General features: G+C 57.4%; 1 long non-coding RNA gene across 1 annotated transcript in view; it reads right to left on the reverse strand.

The window, feature by feature from the left end:
- LOC109294065 overlaps positions 1–25,026 on the reverse strand; it is a 110,550-nt gene that overhangs the window by 21,979 nt on the left and 63,545 nt on the right. Inside the window, exon 3 of the long non-coding RNA XR_002096460.1 lies at positions 4,558–4,647. This is a non-coding gene — a long non-coding RNA (uncharacterized LOC109294065). The remainder of the gene's footprint in view (positions 1–4,557; positions 4,648–25,026) is intronic.

The raw sequence follows: 25,026 nt of genomic DNA on the forward strand, positions 1-25,026 counted from the left end.
ACTGGGAGATACAGATGGGGTGTGCTGGGATAGTAGGTGTGGGGGGGCATGTTGGAAGGGTGGTGGGGATGTGCATGGCAGGGGGGTGTCCCTGGGGGGATACAACTGGTGGCAGAGGCGCATCTGGGGGGTCTGGATGTTCGTGGGGAGCTGCCTGGGATGTGACAGCATTGAGGTCCAGCTGTGTGCAGCTGGAGGGAGGAGAGGCAGGTCTCGGGAGGGGGTGCAGAGATGGGGGTCATGTCTCTGGCAGGGTACGGATGTCGGAGGCGGGGGCATGTGGTTCCTGGGGCTGTGGATGCGTGTGGCAAGGGGGGGCAGGCAGGGAGGAGGCCCTGCAACCCAGTGCCACCACTCCAGCTGCTGGGAGGCCCAGAAAAGGAGCAGAGCCTGAGTAGATGTCCCAGCTCTCAGGGGCAAGCTCTACTCCCACCCCTCTTCCAAGACCCCTGTCATGCAGCGAAAACTCAGAGCTGGCTATGACCCCCCGCTCCCAGGGCCTGGATCCCTGTGTGCAGGGCTAGACACCAGCCCAAAGGCAAGGAAAGGAAGGGGCCACAGCTCCCACTTCCTGGTGCATGGCCTGTGTGCGCTGCCTTTCCTTCTGCGCCCATCTGTGCAGCAGTCGCGCCCTGCCACTAGATGATGCTCCCGCCCCGTGCTCGCTTCACGCTGTGCTTGGTTTATCCAGCTGCTCTGCTTGGGGAGAAAATAACTCTGCAGCTGCTTGGCCCTGGCCCCGGCCCCAGTGGGCTAGCAGAAAACTTGTGCCACATGGCCAGGGGCCAAGCCGTGTGTGGCTGGGGGATCTGACACCAAATCTCATCCTGGCAGCACTCAGGGCTGCTGGAGAGGGGGCACATACCAGCGAAGCCTCCCTGCTGCTCCAATGCACCAGGAGCTGACTCCTGTTGCAGGGCCTGTCGCCATCCTCAGGAGACCTGTGCTCTGCTCCCCTCCAGGGCACAAGGCATGAGTCTGTGCCCTGCTTGCCAACAGGGCCCAGGCACAAGCCAGCCCCAGCAGGCAGCAGGGACCAGTGATCTCCTCCCCCCCACCTCGCTAGCCCAGCAGCAGAAGAGGACTAACGCCATTACGTCCCCCACCGTCCCCAGGGGCCAGACATACTCCGGCCTAGCCTTGCCCAAACCCAGCACAGCCAGTCAACCGGTTCCAACACTGGAGCCCCAGTGCTCCCAGTAAAGCCTGCACAGCAGCAAACCACACACTACAAGGAGGCTGGGATGGAGCCCAGGTCTGCCGTCTGGCTCCCAGAGCACTGCAGGGGCCGGCAAAGCCTGGCTGCAGAGGGCTGTTAACCGCCGGCCCAGCACGCCTTACCCCCCCCCGGCTCCGAGAGCTCCTGCCAGCTATCTAGGCCAGCGGAGCACCATCTGTCCCAGCAAGATTATTGCCAACAGAATAAGAAAGGCCTGAGCCCAGAGATTAAATATTTAATAGCACGTCTGTGCCACGGGGAAGCACATCCCTCCAAGAGGGGAGGCAGCTGAGCAGATCTGGCACTTGCCACGTGGCATGGCTGGTACAGAGAGGGGGTCCCGGAGCCTCAGTCCTGACCTGTGCAGCTCAGCAGGGCTGAGAGCGCCCCGCTCTGGGGACTGCAGCTGGGGCTGGCCTCAGCATGTTGGTGGCCACAGCTACTCTGGCAAAATGGTTGATTTCTCCTACCTGCTGCACACACACACACGCAGCCCTTGATCTGCGCGTGCTCAGGGCACACGTGTGGGAGCCCGGCGTGTGCATGGCCCTGGGAGGGGGAGCACAGATGCACACGACGGCTCCAGGCCAAACTCTCAGCTTGCACCAACCCCACAGCCCAGCTGCCCTGTGCCGCTGGGAGAAGCGGAGCCACCGGTTCCTCCCCAGGTGCACTCAGCCCTGGCTCTCCCGCTCGCCCCATCCCACCCTGTCCCTGGGAGCATCGGACCCTGAGCCCCACACGTGCCTTGTGCCCAGTGCTTGCTGGACTCCTGGCCCAGCAGAGGGGCTTGGAGCCGGGGCTGGGATCTGCCTCTGGCCAGCGGCTGCCCCGTCCTCCAGGGCTGCACCGACATGCCCCGCACTCCCCCCTGAGAGCTTCCTGCGGCTCCTCTCAGGCTAATGAAATGGAGCAGCCAACGGCTGCTGGATGCTGCAAAGCCAAGCCTGGCTGTTTCCACAGCAACAGTCAGGCTCTGATTTATTTCCAGGGTAATTAAAACCGCCCAGAGCCGTGCACCAGCTCTGGGCCGCCCCTGCCACACACACACCCTAAGAGCCTTGGACGGCCGAGCCGGCTGCACCTCACCAAGGTCTTGCAGGAGCCTCCGGACCACGCCAGCCTCCACAGATGGGGAGAAGTGGCAGTGGACCATGTGCCCCATATCACCCCATCTCTGCTTCCCCCTCACCCAGCTCCTGGGTCTCCCTCGCGTCGGTGCCCCCAAGACGGGCTAAGCTGCATGCTGGGCTCAGTCCTTCTGACCCACCCTGCAGACCCAACAGGCCCTCGAAGGCCAATTAAACATGGCAAAGGAGAAATCCCCCCTTCCGCGCCGCAGATACCACCCACCTCCGGCTGCCCTGAGCACGCCACTGGGGGCTGAGCAGGGATAACGTCTAGGCTAGAGCTGTGGGTGCTGAGAAAAGGGGCCCCTGTCCTGGAGGGCACATTGGTTAAAGGACTGGATCAAGCCTCTGGTTTCTCCTGTGTCCAGGATGGGGACTAAGACCTTGCCCTCGGCCCCAGGTTCTGCCGTAAGCTGGAGTTTCACCCTGGCACATATGATGCCCATGCTGGAACAGGCCTGCATGACCCAAGGGTGATGGATAACAAGCATATTCCCACACCGAGCACTCACAGAAGGGATGCAGGGTGTCAGGGCATCTCTTTGTGCACTCCTGGCTGGGCTGAGGGGCAGAAGACCAGCCCGTTCACCCCTCAGCCGGAGGGAGGGAGATGTGGGCCATGTGCCAGCAGGGTTTCCAGGCTGGAGAGCAAGGCAGCTGGGCCGGTGGGCACCACCAGTGCCTGGGCAGAGACCCCAGCACACAATCAAGGCCCACCCGCTGCCCCAGGGGTGGCAGATGGAGCTTGCACTGGCTTCTGCCAAATAGAAGGTGGCACCTGGTTGGCAGCATCCAAGTGCATCGCACACCGGCTCCAAAGGGCTGTGCCAAGCCCCCCAGCCATGGGGGCAGGCAGGGGATGTGACAGGGGCAGGAGGTACCTGCACATTCCCAGAGGGCTCAGCTGTGCTATGAAGCACATGGAAAATGCTCTGGGGTCCATAAGGGCCCGTCATGGTCAGGACCTCAGCTTTATGTCCTCTTAACGGCCATGCTGGGAGACGGAGGTAAGGTGTCCCCAGCATGAATCAGTAACAACAGGCTTTGACAGCCTTCATCACAGCCGCCTCTGGGAAGGGGACCACTGCAGCTCATGCAGCAGGCACCCGCTGGCTGCCCTGCAATGCTAGTCTTCAGGATTAGTGCCCAAGGCTTAGCCCCTGGGGATACGAATATGTGGAGGAGGGAAGAAAGGGCTGGGATTTCACACTAGAGTCCCCAAAAGGGCACACTGGGGTTTTGCAGTCCTGTGCCAGTGGTTCTCAACATTTTTAGACTCCAGGCACCCCTCGGACAACCCCAACTCACTGCTTTCATTGGCTTCTCGACTATAGGAAAATAATAGATATTTGCAAATATGAATATAGATAATAATAATAATAGATATTTATACGAGATACATATATAGATATCTGCAATATTGCTGTTGCAAAAAACTCTGAATGCCTGGGGCACTCTGGGTTCCTATTCTCTGTCTCTGGGCTTACCTTGGGAGTCACGCACATGTGTTTGCACACTTCACCGTGCTAATAGTGCACGGCACACTCAAAAGCTCATGCAACCCAAGGGTGCTTAGTAAATCCCTCCTCTAAGCAAACCCCAGGCTACATGGGAGTCTCTGCTGCTGGCACTAGTGGGCAGCACTCTCCCAGAGCTCAGCACATGGCCAGGGGCTCTGTCAAACCAGGCGGGGGAGAATCACTGGTGCTGCAAGAAGGGCATGAAGGAATGAGCATGGAGAGGAAGGGTGGAGGGACAGCGCAGGAATGCAAAGACCTCCAAGACAGGCCAAGGGACCAGTGCGGACAGACCCAGGGGCTGAAGATGCAGCTCGAGATGGGGCTGGCCCACGGCCAGGTCTGAACAGGGCAGGGGACTCCTTGCATGGGGTCATCAGCTGAAGACCCCAGGACCTGCCTGGAAGGAGGGACGAGGTGGACCAGAACCCCTCTGGCCCCAGAGACACCAAGCACATAAGAAGCACAAGTGACAGAGCACAGCTTTCTCTTTGCTTCCCAGCCGGCAGGCAAAGAAAGCCTGAGCCCAGACTCTGCCCCGCAAACCTTTCCAGTGGGGGCTGAGGCAAAGCCGCAGACAAATGAGCCGGATGCAGCCATCAGCGTGTGAATAAACAGCTTCAAGTGAGAGGAGGGAAGGCACAGACCGCAGCCCCCGGTACGTCAGCCTCCTCAACCCAGATCTGCCTACCTGTGCAGAGGATCCCACCCTGTTGCAACTCAGTCAGCTTGGTGCCTCCTGCTTGACAAGGACTGCCCCTTGCCAGTCCCTGGGAACAACCTGGAGGAGAGATGAAGATGCAACAGATGAAGCCTTCAAGTGACCCCTCACAAGAAGAGAGTGAGGCGCAACCCTCGGCTGCTCGATAAATGCAGCCCGCAGGCTACAAAGGGCTGCAAAAACCTGGCAAGAAAGCAGGGGGGGCCTCGAGGCTGCCAACAGACTCTTGAACAGTAAACTGCCCAGGCTCAAATTCTGGGCTTGAGAGAATGATCTAAGATCAGGGACTTCACACCCCAAACCTCCTAAGCAAGGGCTGGCCTGGATGGGACAATGTTTGTGGACAAGCGTCCCAGAAAACCTTGAACAAGATAAATGTTACCAACAGCCGATGCAAAAAGGTGGGCATGATCATAGGAGCGTAGAAAAGTGGGGCTGGATGGGACCTCAGGGGGTGACGCTAGTCTAGCCCCTGCTCCCTGTTTGAACCACCCCAGGTAAGGGTTTGTCTGACCTGCTTTAGAGCCTCTGGCACCTCTCTGGGCAGTCTGTCCCAGTGCTTCCTCACCGCCACCCTTAGAAAGCTTTTCCTAACGGCCAATTCGAATCTCCCTCGTTGTCCTGGGTGGTCGCAAAGAATAGCCTGTGGCCACCCTCTCTGTAACCACCCTCCAGGTATTTGTAGCCCCGGGACTGGGGTGGTGCAGGGGATAAGGCGCATGGTTGACAGCCTGGAGGTCGAAAGGTGGAGGCCATAACCAAAGCACTCACGGCGCAGCTTGAGTCTGACAAATCTGCAAATTTGGCTGAACCCCTTGTCAGGAGGACACGTAAAAGGAAAGGAAGGATCAAATCTCAGCTTCTCATCTCCAGACCAAACAACCCCCAGTCTTTCCTCCCATGCCCTCGAGTTCTCATCTTTTTTGATCCTTGACTCGTGGTGGCCACCTAGTCCGTGCAGCACACGCCACCCTCCACCATGAAGCGCTAGAGGACCAGGTTTTAAAGCTAGACAAAAGCCTTCCCCACCCCGACACAGCCCCATGCCAGGACACCCAGAGCAACCACAGCCCCACCTCAGCAAGCAAACGCGCTGACAAGTCAATACTCTCACTACACGGGAAACCAGGAGGGTATTTCCCCCTGATCACGCAGCCTAGGTTGTGTTTGGGGACCTTCCAACTGCCTTGTGACAGCAACGGATAAAGTACTGAAGAGCCCCTATCAGACACGGGAGCCACGACTGCCAGCTGGGAATAGGAAGTGGGTGATGCCCAGAGTGGGGGAAGGAGGACACCCCCAGAGGAAGGACCAGGGCACTGCGTGGTCTAAGAGGCAGCCACCCCAAAAGATAGGGTCTAAAACCCTGGGATGCTCCCTCAGTCTATCAGAGCTGGCAAGAGACTCCCCATTATAACGCGGGGGCAACGGAGCTGCGGGACCCTGCTAGAAAGCAGGAAGAGCGCTTCTGGGAGCACCAAACCTGCCGTCCTTGAGCCATGATGCCCTTGTGTGACTATGACTGGAGCCTTGTTATTTCGGCAGGAAGGCCTGTCCTGCCCAGGGCTCACCGCGAGCAGCTGCGCCGTGTCGTCGCAAAAACTAGCCTGTGTTTTGATTTTTGGAAGAAGGAAAATGGGAGAAGCCAGGGAGGGGGCTGGGGGAAGGAGAAGAGGCAGAGATGCAGCAAGGAAGAAGAGGCGAAGGGCTGGTGTGCTCTGGCTGGACCAAGCTTTAGATGGCAACAGGCAAGCGCACCCCCAGCCCAACCACCCCCGCCAGCTTTCCCAGCCCCCAGAGCACCTCTTACTGCTGCTCAGCATGTCCCACATGCACCAGTGAAGGCCAGGGCTCTGCAACGGGTTGGGACTGCCATCCCCTTCGGCTGCTGACAGTGGCGTCAGGAATCCCCTGAGAAGCAAACCCAGTGTTTGGTTTCTACAGCCCCCTGCGGTGCGCAGGCTACACCTCCCGCTGTGTTCCTCTCCTGGAGGGCAGAGTCGGGACAGCTCCGTGCCCGGTCAGAGCCACGCAAAGGGGTCACTGCCTGCCCCCATTCCTCCTCTGGTCCTCAGCGGGGTGCTTACCACCCCCCCGGGGCCAACAGAGCTGCATGCTGATGCCACCGTGCCACACAGGGCTGGGATGGATGACGTGGTACTGGGATGCAGCTCAGCAGTCTGGGCACTGAAGGGTCCCAACCCACCCAGGTTAGCACGACTGGCAGCTCCTGCACAGGAAAAGCTCGGGTTAGTTAGGGGGAGCACAGGAGGGTGGCAGGTCACAGCCTGCCATGGTGTGGGACCAGGGCTGCAGGGCAGGTGGGAGGTGCAGAGGCATGGCGGTTCAAATGCAGAAGACCGAGCTCCCTGAAAGGGGCGACTGTGTCTCAACAGCACTTTCTGCAGGCTCCTTGCTCTGCCCAGAGCTGTTTCCAGCTCAGCAGGAGAGCGTTGCCCCTGGCTGGATTCAGCATCACAGCCAGGGCTCCGGGCACTCCCGAGCAGTGACCCACAGCCCCGAGGCCTCCCTGCCCAATCCAGCCGTCCGCAGCCCATGGGAACCAGGCTCCCAGCACCGCGGTGGTCTGGCCTCGCCCGTACTTGGCAGCCCGACCGGCCTTGCTCCAATTTGCAGCGAGTGGAGAAGCTGCTGCTTTCTTCCAGGGTCCCTCCAACCCCCCTCGGCTTCCCTCCCCAGACAGAAGTCGCTGAGTTTGCAATTAGCTTTCCCAGAATGCTTGGCCCCGAGCCAAGGATTTGGAGGAAACGGAGCTGCGTCCTGCGAACTGAGTAGGCAGGCCTGCTCTTCCCCTCCCCTCCCCTCCCCTCCCCTCCGGCCCGTCTCCTGTGTATGAACCTGCTCCAGTGCACACACTCACTCGCACGCACGCTCACTCGCACAGCGGGCTGGGACTGCTCTTGGAGAAGTCATTCCTTTGGCACCCCAGCTCCTCGGTGGAGGAATCCCCTCCCCTGCCCCGAGCTGAGCTGCAAGCTGCACACCCTGCCTAGATCGGCACAGAGGCTGCCACGGGATGCGTTTTCCCACACTCCCCCACATCGGTGCCAAGGGGCTCAGCCTTGGCCCCTCACTCCAAGAGAGCTGGGACAGAGGCCTACGAGGCCAGGGCTACCCCCCTGCTTCCTCCACCCTGCTGTGTCTGGAAATCAGGGCTGCTTGCAGGCTTTGTTATGCTCCTTTCTCTTAATAGAAGAACTGGACAAGAAACCCTTTTCCTGGGTGTGGGCACAGCCCCAAAGTGCCCTCTAGCCCTCTCCGCTGCATCCCTCTGGCATCCAGTGCCCTCTTTGCAGGAACCAGACATGTGCGAACCCAAGACAGGAGCCAGGTCCTGCCGTGCTGAAGTTCATTGCTGCAGTCCAGCCAGGGACTCTGATCTTTGCTCTGTAGCTTCTGGCAGGCCCCTGTCCCTCTGCTGCCAACACCGGGGTGCCACGAAGAGGAGCCCTGTAGGGCGAGAACCAGCCTGGGAGCTGAGTGGCCGCCACAAGGAAGCATCCCTGAGCCCTCAAGGCTGAGAGATCCCCTCTCCCACCGCCAGGATCTTTTCTCCACTGCTCACATCAGGCTGGCGCCTGCTTCCCAGGACCTCGAGCTTTCTTTTTCGTCCCAGGTTAGAATCAGAGAGAAGTGGGGCTGGAAGGCACCTCCGGAGGACATCTGGTCCAACCGCCTGCCGGAGGCAGGATCAGCCCTATCCAAGCCATCCTGTACAAACCCACTGTGAAACTTCCTAAACTGCATAGTCAACCCTGACGCACAACACAAGACGTAACACCTGAACCTGCCAGCGGTAAAGCAGGGGCCCGCGATGCCCAATGTCCTGCTGCTCTAAATTGTTAATATATGCTCCAACTATCCCAGGAAGAAGGTGGCACCCTCCACTACAGAGGAAGGCAAAACCTCCCACTATCCAGACCCATCTGACCATGGGGTACAATCCCTTCCTGACCCCCAAATGTGGCGATGGGTCTGACCCTGAGCACAGGAACCTCAGGGCCTCTCTCCAAGACAAGCCCAGCCAGCTGCTTCCCTCCGCAGACGCAGACATTGTTCCACTCGCAAAGGCACCCTGGAAAAACACCTCCGCGCCGCGGCTCCCCCTCCCCGTTTCCTCAGCGGACGCGAGTCCGGGTGCTGAACTGAAGCCTCCGAGCCTGATCTCAGGAAGGAGGACAAGTGTCAGAGCGACAGACTCCCCCCTTCCCCGCCTGTCTGGCCTGCCCCTGCACTGAGACAGCTATATATAGATCAAAAGGCCTGCGATTAGCAAAGGGAAGAGCGGGGGCAATGTTAATTTAGCTCTTTAGCTGCCTGGTAAATGAAAAGCCAGGGATCCCAGAGGCAGGGAGAGACCAGCTGCGCAGGAGGCTCTGCCCTGGGACAGAGAGGGGCTGCCAGAGGAGGCTGGCACAGGGGTAGAGACCCTTTTTGGGAGGCGGATGGTGAGGTACCAGCGGCTCCTTCTGTCCATGTCTTCCAGCCTCAGCCTGCCCGTGGAGACTCCCCTCACCACGAGCCACCTTGCCCCAGCACCCTGCTCCAAACCCCAGCGGCTGTGAGCTTCCTCACAGCGGTGTGGTGACGACGACGAATCTGAGACAGGGATGAAAGCACTGGAAAGGTGATGGGAGCGCGGGCGCACGGTGCAAGCTCTGTAATGGGCACGTGAACCACAGTGGTCACTTGACAGGTTGTTAGCGGTCCAGTTATAGACATATTTGCACAAAAAAGAAAGCAGCACCCTGACGCTGCCAGCTGGAACGCCTGGTGCGTGGCACACCGCCACTGGTGTTTCCTGAACACGGCGCAGCAACCGAACCCGGGGGTTTTGCTACCGGGCCGCGTCTGGCCTGGGTGTGCAGGCTGCGTCTGAAGGCATGGCACACGGGCAGGCTTCAGTGCGCCCAGATCCGAGCAGAGCCGGGCACTGGGTATCCGCGGGGCACGCACGTCGTGCTTCCAAATGCCCTGGCTGGGCTCCGTCTAGACTCCCCGCCCTGCCCGGGAGGAGATTTCTCCTGCTCCCAGGAATTCCCCTTTGCTTCTGCAGCCCAAGGAAAACAAAAGAGCCCGGGCCTGCCCTTGTTCCTGCTCCGCTCCTGTTTTCATGTCAAGCTATTGACACCCGTTTGGGGGGGCTGAGGAAACTTTCCAACCCCCGATTGGCTGCCATGGAAACCACAGGAGTGGTTGGCCCGTCCCCATGGGAACAGCTGTCGTCAGACCCCCATCCCCCAGATTGGGGCTTGGGGGGGGTGGAGGGGGCGATGGGTGGAAAGCAAAATGAGTCCCTGTTTAAAAAAAGGGAGGGGAAAAAAGGATGGAGGGCATGATGGAAAGTGGGGGCTTTGCTCCAACACCCAGCCCCTTTGCAAGGGGGAGCCACCCCCATGCAGGCACGCGCAGCCACGGGACAGCAGGGGCGAGGCTGCTGGGGTGCAGAGAGGTCAGACCCTAGCACTTGGCAGCGAGAGCGGGGGTGCCAGGCCTCCGGGGCCAAACCCCACTGCATTGGTTCATAGTGGGGGCAGCAGGCCCAGCAGAGGAGGTGCGATGTGCAGATAGAGCTGCCCCTGGAGTGACAGGGGTGGAAGGGAGCAGGGCAGCTACGCAGACAGACCCCATTCCCCAGTCACGGTGGCTTGCATCTTAAGGCAGCTCCGTGCATCTTGGGCCAGACAGCTGCCATGCTTCACCCTCCCTAGGGACAGGCACTGCCTCCCCTTGAGCCCCGGCTTCCCAGCCCAATGTGGGGTGAGCCCAGCCCTGGGAGAAACAGGCAGGCCCGCCCTGAGCCCAACCAAGGCCCCAGCACCACTCGTGCTGCCCTAAGCATCTTTCCGGGGGAGCAGGAAAGAGAGCTCCTCACGCTGCTCCAGGTGCCCCTAAAATACTGCAAGGCCAAGAGTCAAAAGCCAAATGCCCAGAGCCGCAGCCCTTGGATGGCACCTGCTCATCATGCTCGCAGGGATGATGGAGCCTCGTGAGTGCTTCAGGAAAGCAGAGCTACAGCCGGAGCATCCCTCCCGCCCCCGAGAGATGGTGGACCAGACCCCTGCCCTACTGGACAGCAGCGCTCCAGGGATGTCTCCATAAACCCACAGATTCTCCAAGGTGAGACGAGTGGAGGTAGGAGGCAATTTTCTTTTGTTTAAACAAGCCTGGACACGGAGGGAAAGCTTTGGCTACCAGCCCGGCACAGATGAAGCCATTTGGCAACAGCTCCTCTAGGAGACTGGTCCCTTCCACACCAGCTTCCCTTCAGGGCTCAGTTTGCTTTGGCTGTCCCCGTCTTAGGTCCCTTGCCAGACAATGCCAAGGATGCTTCAGGCCTGCCCCCCCAGGTCCCTGTGGGTGCCAGGCCTGGGCAGAGAGCACGCTAGCTGCACTGTGTTTTGGAGCAAGCCGAGAATGGCAAGCTCGGTGCACACTTCAGCTCCATCTGAAGCTTGGTCTGAAGAGGTGAGAGGAGACAGCAGCACCTCCCCTTTGCCCTGTGCTTGGCACTGAACAGCTTGTGCCCTTGTGCTCAAGCATTTGAAGCTGCAAGATGGGACAGGATCTAAAGGCAGGGTCCATTTTGGTCCTGGATCTCACTGACCCACTCCAGAGCTGGCTGCCTGCATGGGTTCATCTGAGCTGAGCAAGGAGCCAGCAGTCCCTCCAGACCTGCCCTATCTGGAGTACGGCTCCGTGCAGCAGGGCCAGCAGCTGTCATGCACTTGCCCTCAGCCCCAAGCTGCCTCTCATTCCTTCCCCGGGGCGCCACAGTCCTCTCCCAGCCTCCTAGAGCCTGCAGCCTCCCCCCACCCAGACAGGCCTTGCAGCCAGGGTTTGTCAACACCAGTCTGCAGCTCTGGAAGGGCAGGAAGCCTAGGGAGCAGAGGTGGGTGTCAGAACGAGGCACGGGAGATGCTGGACTCAGGCATGGGATCTAGGGCAGACTCCTTGCTTGCCCTGCAGGCTCCTGGGACCGGGCCACGTAGCTCGGGTCCCACTTGCTGGGGAACATGTAGGAGGAGGGGGCTTCCGTCACGTCCGGCTGGGATCCCAGCAGTAGTCTTGCTGCAGCCTCCACCAGGAACAACCACGGCAGCTCCGAAGCATCCAACGGGAACAATCAGACCAGCTCTCCCGGACCTGACCCTGGCTTTCTTCCCACCCTCACAAGACCAGGTGATGCACCTATGGGTTAAACCCAACCTCACTGACCCGACACGCCAGCATCGCTCCCAGAGCAGCCATCAGGTGAGGACGTGCCTCCTGGCTCATGCTGGAGGGAAAGCAGAGAGAAAGCAGGAAACATCCTAGTGACACCCCTGCTCCTTCCCCAGAGCCGCTCCCTCTCTCGTGAGCAGAAACGGACCTCTGCCGTGTAGGGTACACTGGATACCCAACTCTGGCTTGGTGTTGTTCACTTGATCCCCATCAGGCATATTTCAGTGGCTTTTATGAAGGGCCAGGTCACGTGATGAGCCGCCCCTCCTGGCACCAGCCCAGCCAACCAAATCCGCTGGCAACCCAGCCCCGTGGCTGGGTTGTAAGTATTGCAAGAGCAAGCCATATGCAGGACAGAGAGCAGGAAGGGGAGTCGCGCCCTCCCACACACCAGCGGGTGCACCCAGCAGCTCTCCTTAAAGGATCAGCGACCCGTTTCTGACCCGAGACCGGGCCGTTCAGGCAGGGCCCTTAGCGAGGGGCTCATGTTGCCATCCAGGTTATTAGCCAGACCTCCGTCCTCGTGCACCCCCCAGGACAACAGTAGAAATACAAGGTGGATGGCAGCCTCCCGAGTTGCAAGGGCCTTCCTCCCCGCTCCGTAGAGCCAGCCACATCTCTCTGCAGCAGATACGCGGACACCCACAACACTGGGAGAGCATCACAAGCAGAGCCAAAGTCCACCCTCCAGGCCAGCTGGTTCAGTAGCACTTGGCCTGTCATCTTATCTATTATCTTATCTCCTTTGCTGGGGCGAACTGTTTATATTCAAACAGCTGCTGAAGGGCAAGGAAGCCCAATCCATCCTATCACAACCCCCGATGCTCTGGGGGAAGATGGGTGGGGATGGAGTGGCAGCTAGGACTGAATCCTGAATGAGCTGCTCTGACTCATCTCAGTCCCGGAGCCCTGGTGACTGCATTTCCTGCAGGAGGGATCAGTGAATGAGCCACTCACCTTGGAGGATAAAGCCCAACCTCCCCCCCCACCGCCCATACACACCCTACATTGTGTCAGGAACCCAGTGCCAAGGACTTTACATTGCACTCCAGTTCCACCCCCACTCAACAGCAGCCAGTGAAGAGGTGTGTGTGCATGCGAATGCACATGTGCATGCACTTACATGTGTGCATGATGCTCCCCTCCACAGGCCCTGCTCATTCCTTCCCCTTTGCCCACTGGTCTCAGTTGGAGGGGGGTGGTAGCCTCTGGCTGAGGTCTTGGGGGAGGGAGACATTGCCCCAGCAGGACCAGCTGAAGCACCAGGTCAGTGCACACCTACACGATGCGCTTGCTCGCACCGTCCGTCAGCGCCAGACGCTCATCTACATAAGCTCCATGAGGATCCCATGAGAGCCTCCTTACTGCCCTCTCAGCATCAGCCAAACCATCAAGCTGCTTTTCTCCCACCTCCTGCTCCATACAAAATCAGGGGTCCCCCTTCACTGCCGGGGCAGTTTTAGGGCTCCAGGGCTGTGAGCTTCCCTAGCAGTGCCCAATACATCGCATCTGCGGGGCAACTGCAGCACATCCACAGACAGAGAGAATTAACTGGAGAGGTCAGATCCAGGTTGTTCCAGTCGCAACTTCCTTCCCTGCAGGAATCCCTGATGAAGTGCTAACCCTCATCTCCAAACCAGTTTGTTTGCACAAGCATTAGCTGATCAACCTTGTGACCAAGTGCAAATAGCTGCAATTCCTGTCCCAAGCTCCTTTAGGCTGAAATGAAATAAAGCATCCTATGGACACGCCTGTTGGCACATCCATCCTCTGACACCTGAGGATGAGCTAAGCCTTGGCTTCTGCAATCCCTGGAGACGCTGGGAATCAGACAATCGCTGCTGTCTGGGAGGCCCCGGCTAAACCTAGAGAGAGACATCAGTCACTGAGGCTGAGCAGGTTAAGAAGCTAGCCGGTTCTCACGCTGGGAAGGGTATCGACCACCATCTGTGGCCTGGATTGCCCAGCCAGCAGAACAAGACACTCATGATGCCAGCAGGAGGGGCGGAAATGGGTGTTAAACTGTGCGGAAAGTGGGGATGGCAGCGTGCATTGTAACACGGTCCCATCCCCTCCCTTCTGTAGGCACCGGACAGGGACATCAGGGACCTGGTTCTATTCCTAGACGTACCGTGGGATCTTGTGCAAGTTGCTGGCATTGCTATGACCCTCTGCCCTGCACGCAGCAGGTACATGCCAACCTGGAATAACGCCCTCCCAGGCTTACAGGAGAAGAGGAAATGCATTCAAGCTCGTCAAAGGCTGTAAGATCGTGAGGTGGGGCTGCTGCTGCCAAACGTAGCCACCCAGGAGGAAGGGAATTTGCTAGTGGCATCCAACAGGGTGCAGTTAGACTCTGACCTCTGTCTAGTTTGTTACATCCGATGTGTTTTCAAAGTTGCTGCAGACAACCCAGCGGCTGCAATGGGTGTGTCGGCCGCAAGCTGGGAGGAAGAGAAAGGAAGGGAGAGGGGAAAGCTGAAGGCTGAATAGCAAGAGAATGAGCATCCAGACGTGAGGTCTGCCAAGCCATGGAACAGGCTCCTTAAGGGAAGGGGGGAAAGCTCCCACCCTGGGATTAACCGTGGTCTAGTGAACATACTGCACAGAGCAATCCAAGCCCAGCTGAGCAAGATGGACTAGCTAAGGCTTAATGTAATGCCTTTTCCCTCTTCTGGGGTGCAGCAAGAAACAAGCTGCCTCTCAGTCCCCTGGGAGCTGTGGGAGCAAGGGAAGAAGCCTTTAGCCTGCAGAGAAAGGAGCAAGATTTACAGAGAGGGGCTTTTTTACTCTTAATGGAAGGATGTGTCTGGAGAGGGAATAAATCTTATCTCTGCAAATCATTTCTGAATCCAATCTCTGGCCGGATTTTTAATCTTTTCCTGCTGCGCTGGGCATGTTATCCCTGCTGATTACTGCAGTCTTGATTTGTTGGGTGGGGGCGGGGAGAGGGGAGATAAAGTCAGGGATGCTGCTGGAGCATGCATGTGTGTGTATGTGTGTGCACGCGTGCACACACACGTGTATATGTATGCATGGCTATGTGCATGTGCCTATGCGTGCGTATGTGCTTGCCTTCTGCTCAGCCCACTGCTGGAGGAAACCTGTAAATCTCCAGCTGCCTTTCCCGAGTGCTAGAATTTCCTTCCTTCCATTGAGAGAGGACCCTGAGGTTAGAGCCCAGGTGTTGGGTCATCAGCCCCCAAGCTGTCACGGCACAGATCCAGGAGAATCACTGAATCTTTTGGCGGAGAAGCTGTGGATACATAACTGGTGACATGTCCTCCCGAGACGGCGCCGCAGGACCGCAGCACCCAAGGGAGATTACTGTGCTGTGGGTGGGGGATGCACAAGGCTTAGCTCACACTGGGTTGGGTTCCTGTGTAAGCTTCAGATCCTATGGGGCATCAAGTCTGAGCCCCCGGGGTTGGCAGCTGAGCTCTCACTGGACACCCCAATGGGTTATTCCAGTCCCTCATCCCTTTTGCACATGCTTGTGTGCAAACCATCCCTAAGAACCTCTGACACGTCCCCAAGGGCCAAATTCAGCCCTGACGCAGCCCACAGAATCCACTGTGTTTGCACCCACTTCTGCCAGCAGAGGAGGAGACATCTCATGGAGGTTGTGGCTGCTCTTTTCCCCCCCTGCCCCCCTCAAGCAGGGCTGCCAGTCCCTCTCAGCGAGGCAGCACATGGTCTTGGCTGACTGGTAAGTGCTGTCATGACCCCTGTCTCCATCCTGCTCCTTGACCCCTGGAGGTCACCAGGCTGCCTGCATCCTATTACCCTGAAACAATGAGGCTCAGAGGGGCTGTCGCTAGCTGGTAGAAGGCAGCCAAGCAGGAGGAAGGAATGATCAGGAGAGAAAGCCCCTGATGGGACCCATGATGGCAGTAGCCTGGCAATGCCCAGAGGCACAGACAGCAGGGCATCATGCTGCACAGGGCTCTGCATGGCTCCAGCTCTGTTTCTGGGGAAGGGAGGAGGGTCAGGGTGCCAGATGGACCATGCTGTGCCAAAGAGAGGACCTCCTCCCCCATCGTACCCAGGAGCCCGCAGCTGTGATAAGTCATGCAAGCGGTTCTGCTGACCTTGGAGGCTGCAAGGTGATGGGTAGGGGGCTGGGAGGCCCAGGCCGCCAGGGGCCTTCACAGGTCGATACCAACATCTCAAGTTCCACCTGGAAAGCTTTCTGGAGGCACCGCAGACTGGGAAGCACTAGTGTAACAGCCATGGCAGGGACGCTCCTCCCAACTCACTGTGTTGGTCAAAGTCACAAGGAGGGACCCAGGCCCGTAGACACAAATGAACACCGCTGACATCCAACCCCAGCTTTTCCCCCCGCAAGTGAACGGAGCACCCCACAGGACACTCAGGAGTTAGACTCAGTGAGCTAAGAGCAACTCAAAGGATGCAGAAATGCCACCCAATTTAAACGGATACTGGGGAGGGCTGAGGCTGGCCAGGACACCACAGCTCTGCGGGAGGACTCAAGCACGGACCCCTGGCAGAAATCGCTGGGCTTGACATATTCTGCAAGGGAGACCGAGGTGCTGGCAGTCGCTCTCAGACAGAAGTTGTCTGGGCCTCAGAAGCCAGCAGCTCTGGAGATATGGGATGGGGTGTCTGGGCAGTCTTATTCGAGAAAGGCAGGACCCTTGAGGAGAAATGCCTGGGCATCCCTGGAGAAACAGCAGCTTCCTGCACCTGCTGCAGAAGCCCAAAGAGATACCGGGCCTTTCGTTCCATCCAGTCCAGAGTGCAGATTGGTTTGGCCCTCTTGCAAAGGTGCACACAGCCCAGCATACACAAACGGACACACAGGCATGTGAACACACCACTGCTCCAGGCACTCACACACATGCAGTCTCTGTGCAAGACACACGCACACAACCTCAGGGAGGCCCGTTCCTTGCCGAGGAACCTCAGCAAGTGCTATTGGTGCCAGGTCGTGCACACAGCAGGGCTACTTTCCCAGTGCTGAAGGCTGGCCCGTTCCTCAGTTCAATCAGCCCCAATAAAAAGAGCCATTAAAGGCTAGTAAATCTGTATCCACCACATGCCTTCCTCAGGGTGAAGCTGATTAACTGAGTGGAGAAATGACTGCCAGAGCCGAAGTGACAGTCTGCAGCCAAAAAGGGAAAGGGCAGATGCGCCAGCTCCAAAGTGCCCTGCACCCAGCAAACTCTTAACTCAGACTCCCCAGTAGCTCAGACTCTCCCCCCTGGGATACAGCCCCTTGAAGGTGAAAAGAAATAGCACTGGGCAGTCTCATGGGTGTTCGTTAAATAATAACACACCTCCCACCCTGGGTAACAGCACAGCCTTCATACAGATGTACGGCTAACCAACGTGGCCTTCTACCTTTCATAAACCAGGGAAATGAAATGCAAATACCCTGTGTGAGCACTGTATGATGGTGCAAAATGTAAAAGGCTTGGGGACAAGATGGAGAGGCAAGAAGACAGTTTTACCTGCACCACAAAAGGAGTCACAGGCCCACATGATGGGAAAAAACCTTACTCCCAGCCAGGGCAGCTGAGAAGCACGGGCCACGAAAGACAGACCTCTCAGCGCCCAAGAAAATAAGGATGGAACAAACCCCACGGGGTTGGGGCCGGGAGGCTCTCAGGTCACAGACATCATGCCCTTGATGTTCGCACAGTATTGTAACAACCAACGTCATCATAAACCAGCTTGAAACTCCATCTGGTTAAAGTGCTGCTTTCGTTCCTGGGATGCATGTGTTTTGTGTTGGCGGGGGGGTGGAAATCCATGCAATCACAGGGCTGGAAGAGACCTCAGGAGGTTCATCTAGTCCATCTCTCTGTTGAAGGTAGGTCGTTCCTATCTAACTTCTCCCAGAAGCTGTTTGCCTAAACCTGCCCTTAAAAAAAGCATCTAGTGATAGAGATGCCATGGTCTCACTAGAGAGCTGTTCCAGCACTTGAATCATAGAAAATGAGGACTGGAAGGGACCTCAGACAGTCACATCTAGCCCAAGCCCCTGCTTAAAGCAGGACCGGCCCCAACTAGATCATCCCAGCCAAGGCTTTGTCTAGCCAGGTCTTAAAACCTCCAAGGATGGAGAGTCCGCCACCTCTCTGGGTAGCCTGTTCCGCTGCTTTACTACCCTCCTTGTGATAAAGTTTTTCCTAATATCTAATCTAAACTTCCCTTGCTGCAACTTGAGCCCATGGCTCCTTGTTCTGTCATCTGCCACCGCTGCCCAGCTCCATCCTCTTTCGAACCACTCTTCAGGGAGTTGAAGGCTGCTGTTAAATCCCCCCTTAGCCTTCGCTTCTCAAGAAGGACTAAAGCTATGCAATCCCTTCTCTACACTAAGGCAGACCTTGCCTGCTGGGAAGTAGTGGCTCTCGCCTCCTCCACATCCCAGACGCTGGGTCATCCTTTGCTTTGCCCTCTCCCCTCGCTTTTATACTCGCAGAAATCTCACAAACAAAAGGACAAGAGGCGCTTCCAGCCCCCTTTTCCCCCTCTTCCTGGCCTGGGAAAATCCCATGTTTCTCATTCACCACCAATCCCGGGAGTTTGACCCAACGTGACTCCTTACCCCGCATCTCGGCAACGCCTCTGCCGAGCTCCAGCTGCTCCTTGCCTTCCATTTACTGGTTCCACCATGGAAAGCGGCCCCTTTGGACCCACCGTTGTTAACCGCTTCCCAAATAGCCCTCTGCTTTCCCCTGTCCATAAAGTGCCCAGAAATGAAGTCATCTATACTCCTGAATTTCATCCCAGTCGTGTTATTCCAGTCCTGGAAGCAACCCAGATCTGTCTGTCCGATAGCCCAAGTCTCCTTGGTTTCGGAGAAGCGTTCTAACTCATGTCACTGGCAGATGTTGTCAGCAGGCTCCTATTTCATTTACCAAGGTTGTTAAAGAAGATATTATTAAGCAGGATGGTTTCCCAGGTCGATGGCCGAGCAACTCTGCTAGTAACCTTGGCTCAGTGCCATCTCCTCTTGAGCCAGAGCTTTGCCCACCTGAGAATTTCCCCGCTAATCCTCATCTTAGCTAAGAGCTTCTCAAAGGGCTCCACAGCAAATCCTTCACCGAAGTCTGGATTGAGGAGATTTACCGCACCACCTTTCTCTAGTCCTCCCTGTGCGGGGCTGGGGAGCCCGGATCGCTGACAGAGCAACCCCAGGCCTGGCTGCCAGCACCTCCCCAGCTGATGAGGGTTTCACACCTGTCTCGTTCAGTAAACCGCTCCTGGGGAGCTTTGCTGCTGCTGTGCAGAACATGCAAGTGGGGGGCACGGGAAAGAGCAGAAATGCAAGCTCCCAGCAAGACCCAGACATACTCCCTGCGCCATGACACAGGAACCACTGGGTGGGACCCTCTGGCCGGTCTACAAGAATCCGTGCAATGAGTTTGGCAGGGCTCATTCCGGTTCCTGTGGAGACAGAGGTCAGTAGCAGTCTCTACAGAGGTCAGGCATCAAGTGGGCCCCGCTTTGGCCCAGGGAGAGGGACCTCTGGGGCTGGCACCCTGTTGGCGCTGGCACTACAGGCAGAAGCTCCCAGTCCCCAGGGCTCGCTCTCTTAGCACTCTCTGGACACCCAAGACTCAGCAATTCATGAAAAAGAAACTCACGATACAGGGGAGGGAGGAGGCGGTCGTGCCAGGGAACCAGGGAGCCCCCCCCTCCTTGCCACCCCCGGGGAGAACAGAACGAGGCGGCCACAGGCAGGCCAGGAGAGCAGCTCTCGCTGCCAGCACCGATCCCCGTAGCAAGCCCATGCTTGAGCCAGCACGGAGCCATTCTCCCATCCCAAAGGGAAGCCCAGACCACGGGATCACTTTGGCCTTTTTAGGGAGGAGTTGGGATCAACTCCACTGAAGCCCATGCCAGCATGGCCCCGCTTCCAGCACAGCTGGACTGACTCCATTTTTAAGTAAGCCCAGTATAAAGCACAAGGCCACTTGCTGGCCTCAGAAGCAAGGAGCAGAAGAGACTGGGAGGAATGGGTGAGATTCCTCTAAAGACTGGGACCAGAACTAGCTCTCGCCACAGACACACACACACACACACACCCCCGACACAGACACAGTTAGCACTTACAGAGCACACACACATGCAAAGCTAGTGCTTACAGAGCACATAAGCACACACACAAAAACTAGTGCTTACAGAGAACGTGCACAAATACACACACGTGCATGTGCACCTAATGCTTACAGAGTATATGCACACAAAGCTAGCACTTACAGCACACGCATATGCACACACAAAGCTACCATTTACGGAGTGCAGACACACACAAAGCTAGTGCTTACAGAGCACACACTTGTGAAACTAGCACTTACAGAACACAAACACACACAAAGCTAGCGCTTAGAGCGCGCACACACACAAAGCTAGCACTTACAGCACGCATGCATGCACATAGAAAGCTAGCATAGCACATATGCACATTTAAAAAGCTAGCACTTACAGAGCACATGCACACATGAAGCTACTGCTTACACAGCACACACACAAAGCTAACATTTATAGAGCGCGTGCACACACACAAACACAAAGCTAGCACTTACAGAGCGTATTCACACATACAAAGCTAGTGCTTAGAGCACACGCACACACATACACATGAAACTAGCACTTATTGAGAGCACACACACACCAAGTTAGTGCTTACAGAGCACGTACACAGAAAGCTAACGTTTACAGAACACGCATGCGCACACACACACACACAAAGCTAGTGCTTACAGAGCACATGTTCACCCACACACACACACACACACACAACTAGTGCTTACAGAGCACATGCACGCGCACACACACAGCTAGCTCTCACGGACCACACCGCTCCTTCCCAGAGAGCAGGGCCAGCTGGCTGGGGCCAAGCCATGCAGCAGGGCTGTGTCACACATTTCTGTCCTGTGAGTCTGCACTCTGCATTTGTGTGCCTGCCTCTTGGGAGGCAAGGGCACAGAGCCTGGGGGTGAGTGAGCCGAGCTGCTCACCCTTCAGGAATGGCAATAATGGACTGAGATAAAAAGGGAGAGATTAGAGCCAGTGAGTCAACTGTCTGTCCCTTTACAGGGCTGAGCTAGACTCCCAGGCTCTCTCTCTACCCCCATCCAGGTTACAACAGAGATGCTGGGGAACCGCCTGACTCTGACCCTGGCCTTCTCTCTGTGCCTCCTTCCCACTTTTTGTCTGCCGAGGCCACAGGTTCTGTAGAGCCAGGGTTGCCTTATGGAGACGCACTGCACCCCGCTTGGCAGAGCCCTGCTCCCAGCCACAGGCACTAACCGGACCCACACGAGAACCACTGCCGGGTTCATTCTCCATTATTAGAGCGCCTTAAGACCAGACAAGGCAGCCGTGGTCTAATGAGCAGGGCGCTCTGCCGGGTGCCAGGCGAGGTGGGGTCCATTCCCAGCGCCGATCTGGGGCACACAGTCACAGCCCGCTCGCTGTGCTTGGGCTATGAAAGGCAGCTCAAAGTTAAAGGCAGGCCTTTGTTCCACCCCTTGTGTACCAGGAGAGCGGGTCGTCCTGGAGGCGCCTTGCAGAGCCAAGGAAATCATTTTCTCCCTCTCAGGCAAGCTGCGACCCCACTAAGCGGTTCCAATTTGCTAAGCTGCAGCTGTTGCTCCTAATAATTTGGGGATGCATTATTCAGCGAGCGCTGGCAGCGCTCAGAAGAGCTCTTCCCCAGAGTGTTTTACATGTGGCTTCACGGCACAAGGAACAGATAAATTCCACCCGCTGCCTTTGCTCAGCCGAAGATCCTTCCCACGGCAGCCCTTGTGCAGCTCCTCCCGAGCTGGGGCTGCCAGTGGAGCATCACAGCTGATCCCTTGGGGTTTTGCTGTGCAATTTTCCATCCCCTGCTTCATCATCTCCTTGCAGGGAATCCTGCGGGTGGTCAGCTTCATGCACGGGACAGACCTGCTCCCTTCCGATTTATTTTTTAAATACATTTCTATACACACACACACACACACACACACACACACACACACACCATCTTGCAAAACCTTTCGTTCACCCAGCTTAACCCACATTAAAAGCCCACGTGCCCATTACAACAAAAGCACCTGCGGACCCACCCTCCCATCCACAGTCCTTTCCCTAACCCAGTGGCGCTGTTATGATGGAGAAATGCAGAGCCAGGGCTGGGTTTAGATCTCTAGCATCAGGAAAGCTGGGTGCCATTTTACCTACACCTCCAAAGCTTGAGGGTGGGGAAGGGTCTGGACATACGGCTGGGCTTCCACCCTAGCAGTTGGCCCTGCATATTGGAGGGGCTGGGAATAGGGGGAGTAGGCAGAGGATTTCTGGGTCAGTGTTTCCCGCTGTTTCCCTCTCCCCAGCCCCTTATTTCCCAGGCCTGGGCCCTGATGCATTTTTCATGGCATGAGCAATGAATTAAAGAGAGCAAGGAGATGCAAGACAGATGCTCCAGCCCCAGTCCTGGGAGCAAAGAGGCAGGGGCAGGTGAGGCAGATTCCCTTGCGAGAAAGGTTTTACGGGTGGGACGCGGGACAGCGGTGCTCTGACTGGCTGGGAGCTGCCGCCTCCGCATTGGATGAGGCCAGCCACCTATTTTAGGCTCCTGCATTTATTCTCCATCCACAGTGGGTAGATTTGAATGTCACTAGCGCTGCCTGGATGCAATCTGATTGGAGCTGGCATGGCGCACTGCACGAGAGGCACACGGCACACACTCCCGGTCACCAGTCCCTCCTTGTCCCATTGGCCGCCCGCTCCCAGGGGACTGCTGCATCCATCTGCTTCACACTCCCGCTCTGGCTGTGGAAGAACAGACTCCCCCTGCCCTGGGCTCATTTGTCAGGCTGGGCACATCCTCCTGTGCAGCAGAGCGGAGAGAGGAATGTCTGAAGCAAAGGAGATGCTGAGAGAAGGCAGCGCTGAGCTCCGGCGATGGAGATACCCCCAGCCCTTGGCTGGGCCTTGTTGATATTCTGGGCAGGCGCCGCTTTAGCTGCAGAAACCATGGTTATGGGAGACTGAAGCGGTGCGTGCGTGCACACGTGGGCAGGATCCCCCTCTCCGCATCCCGTTCAGGGCACATGCTCACTGGGCTGGGGCTGCCTGGTAAATACTGAAGCATCCAACTTCATTGCCTGGGCAACCGTGCACCTGTCTTGCCCCAGCTCCACAGGGAAAGAGCTGAAATCCTAGCAGCTGAGCAAGGCGCCTAAACTTGCAGCTTCCCTTTAGGCTACAACAGCCTCAGAGACAAGCCAAGATCAAGGCTGAGTCATTGACCATGGGATGGCTTGGCGGAGGGGTATTTTCAGAGCTTGCATGGGCAGGGAGGTTGGCTCAGGCCATCTCCAGCTCATCAACTCAGCCCAGGAGCCAAGAGATCTCGCCCAGTTCAGAGCAGAGACAGACCATTTCCTCCCAGTGACGCCGGCTAACTCTGATCCAGTGCTGGCCACGTGCACTTGAACCAGTGCCGGCCACGTGCACTTGAACCAGTGCCATGTGAAGCATGTGCTCGGCCAGGGCTTGGAGGTAGCCAAGAACAATACCAGACCAGCGGGCAAAGGCGAGCATATGTACATGCACACACACACCACGCGATGCTGCATTAGCAGGGAGGAGCTGCCTTGCAAACTGCATCTGGGCCATGTGTGAAGATGCACACGCAAACCTCAGGGACCCTTGCTCACTGCCGGCAGACCCAGCGTCTAACGCCATGCGGAGCTGGCAGCCCCTTCTCAGCGTGGCTTGCTCTGCTCTATGCTGCTTTGTTTACAACCCCGGCCTATCTTCATTAACCTGGCAGCTTTATACACAGCACTGGGGACCGGAGCGGCCTGGGGATACACACTGATTGTGATTTATGCTCCTCCTTTCTCCTCCCGCAGTTGCCCTCCCCGATTGTCAGCTCTCCAGGGACCATCTCCTCCCTGGTCCTAGCGAGAGGCTGATCCCTCTCAGCATCTGAGCAGCAGCCGCATCTCACCGCAACCGGCCCAGAGCAAACGGTTTAGGACAGGGCAATGTCGACGTGTAAACTCTGAGATCCGATAAAGCTCAGCAGAACATACGAGCTAGCAGCTCAAGTCCAACGGAAGGGCCTGCACGCTGTATCCACTTCCCAGAGCGTGCCAAAGGGCACGGGTGTCTTCGGCGTGCTCTTTGGGACACTCCAACTTGGGCAGTGCAAACCAATAGGCCGCAAGGCACAGAGCCCGGAGGACTGGGACAGGGATTTGTCCCCTGCTAGAAGGATGAGATGCCTTGTAGCTGTTTGCTCCCTGCGGGGAAAACTGAACCCAGGCAGCTGCTCCCTGGAAGCAAAGTGCTTGGGCCTGCACGCACCGCTCGTTCCTGTGGCATTCCCTCTCTCTGACGCCTCCGTCTTTTTCTGGGGTGGGAAGAGGCCCCTTGGGCTGTCTGGCCCGATGTCATGGCAGCTGATCCCAGCACAGAGAGCACCAGCCAAAGGGCTGCTAGGGACACAGGCGGCGGCTCCCCCAAACTCTCCGGTATTGCTAGAGAGGCAGGAATTGCAGGCTGTCCAGGGAGAAGGCACCTGCCTCCTGGGGATCCCAGCCGGGGCTAATGCCAGCCTTGGCTCCTCCAGCCATTCAGCAGAAAGCAAACCAGTTTCAAGGACCATCTCTCCAGCTTGGCAGTGCTGCACACCAGCCTCTCTATGCGAGCTGACCCATCGGACACCCCCAGACTTGGGTGCGCAGAAGGGAATTTCCATTTCCTTACCATTTTAAGCAAGCCCTTGCATCCCATCCCCCTCTCAAACACAACCCAAGAGCTCAGCACTGGGACATTAGGGAAGAAGGTAAGGTCTACACCTGGCGGAAAACTATTCCCAGAGCAAGGCCAAGGCAAGCACCCAAGGAAAACCCTCCTCCTCCAGCGTCGAAGCACAACCCCAGCACAATGCCTCATCCACCTCCTCCTCTTCCACGGTCCCTGAGGCCCATCGTACAGACCAACGCTGTCCTTCGGGCCAAACCAAGACCAGCATCAGACAAAGCCTACATGCCGCCACGGTGCCACCCAGGGGAGCCACGTCCGTACTGCCGCTCATCAGCTGCTCCGCCGGGCAGGCCTCATCCAATCGGAGGCTTCATAGGAGCTCCCTGCGGGATGAGCCGAGTCACAGGACATTAGGCACCAAATTAGAGGTGCCCTTTAAAGAAGGTGGGGAGGACG

Source organism: Gavialis gangeticus, unplaced genomic scaffold (assembly GCF_001723915.1).
Source record: "Gavialis gangeticus isolate Ggan-Ray unplaced genomic scaffold, GavGan_comp1, whole genome shotgun sequence".
NCBI lineage: Eukaryota > Metazoa > Chordata > Crocodylia > Gavialidae > Gavialis > Gavialis gangeticus.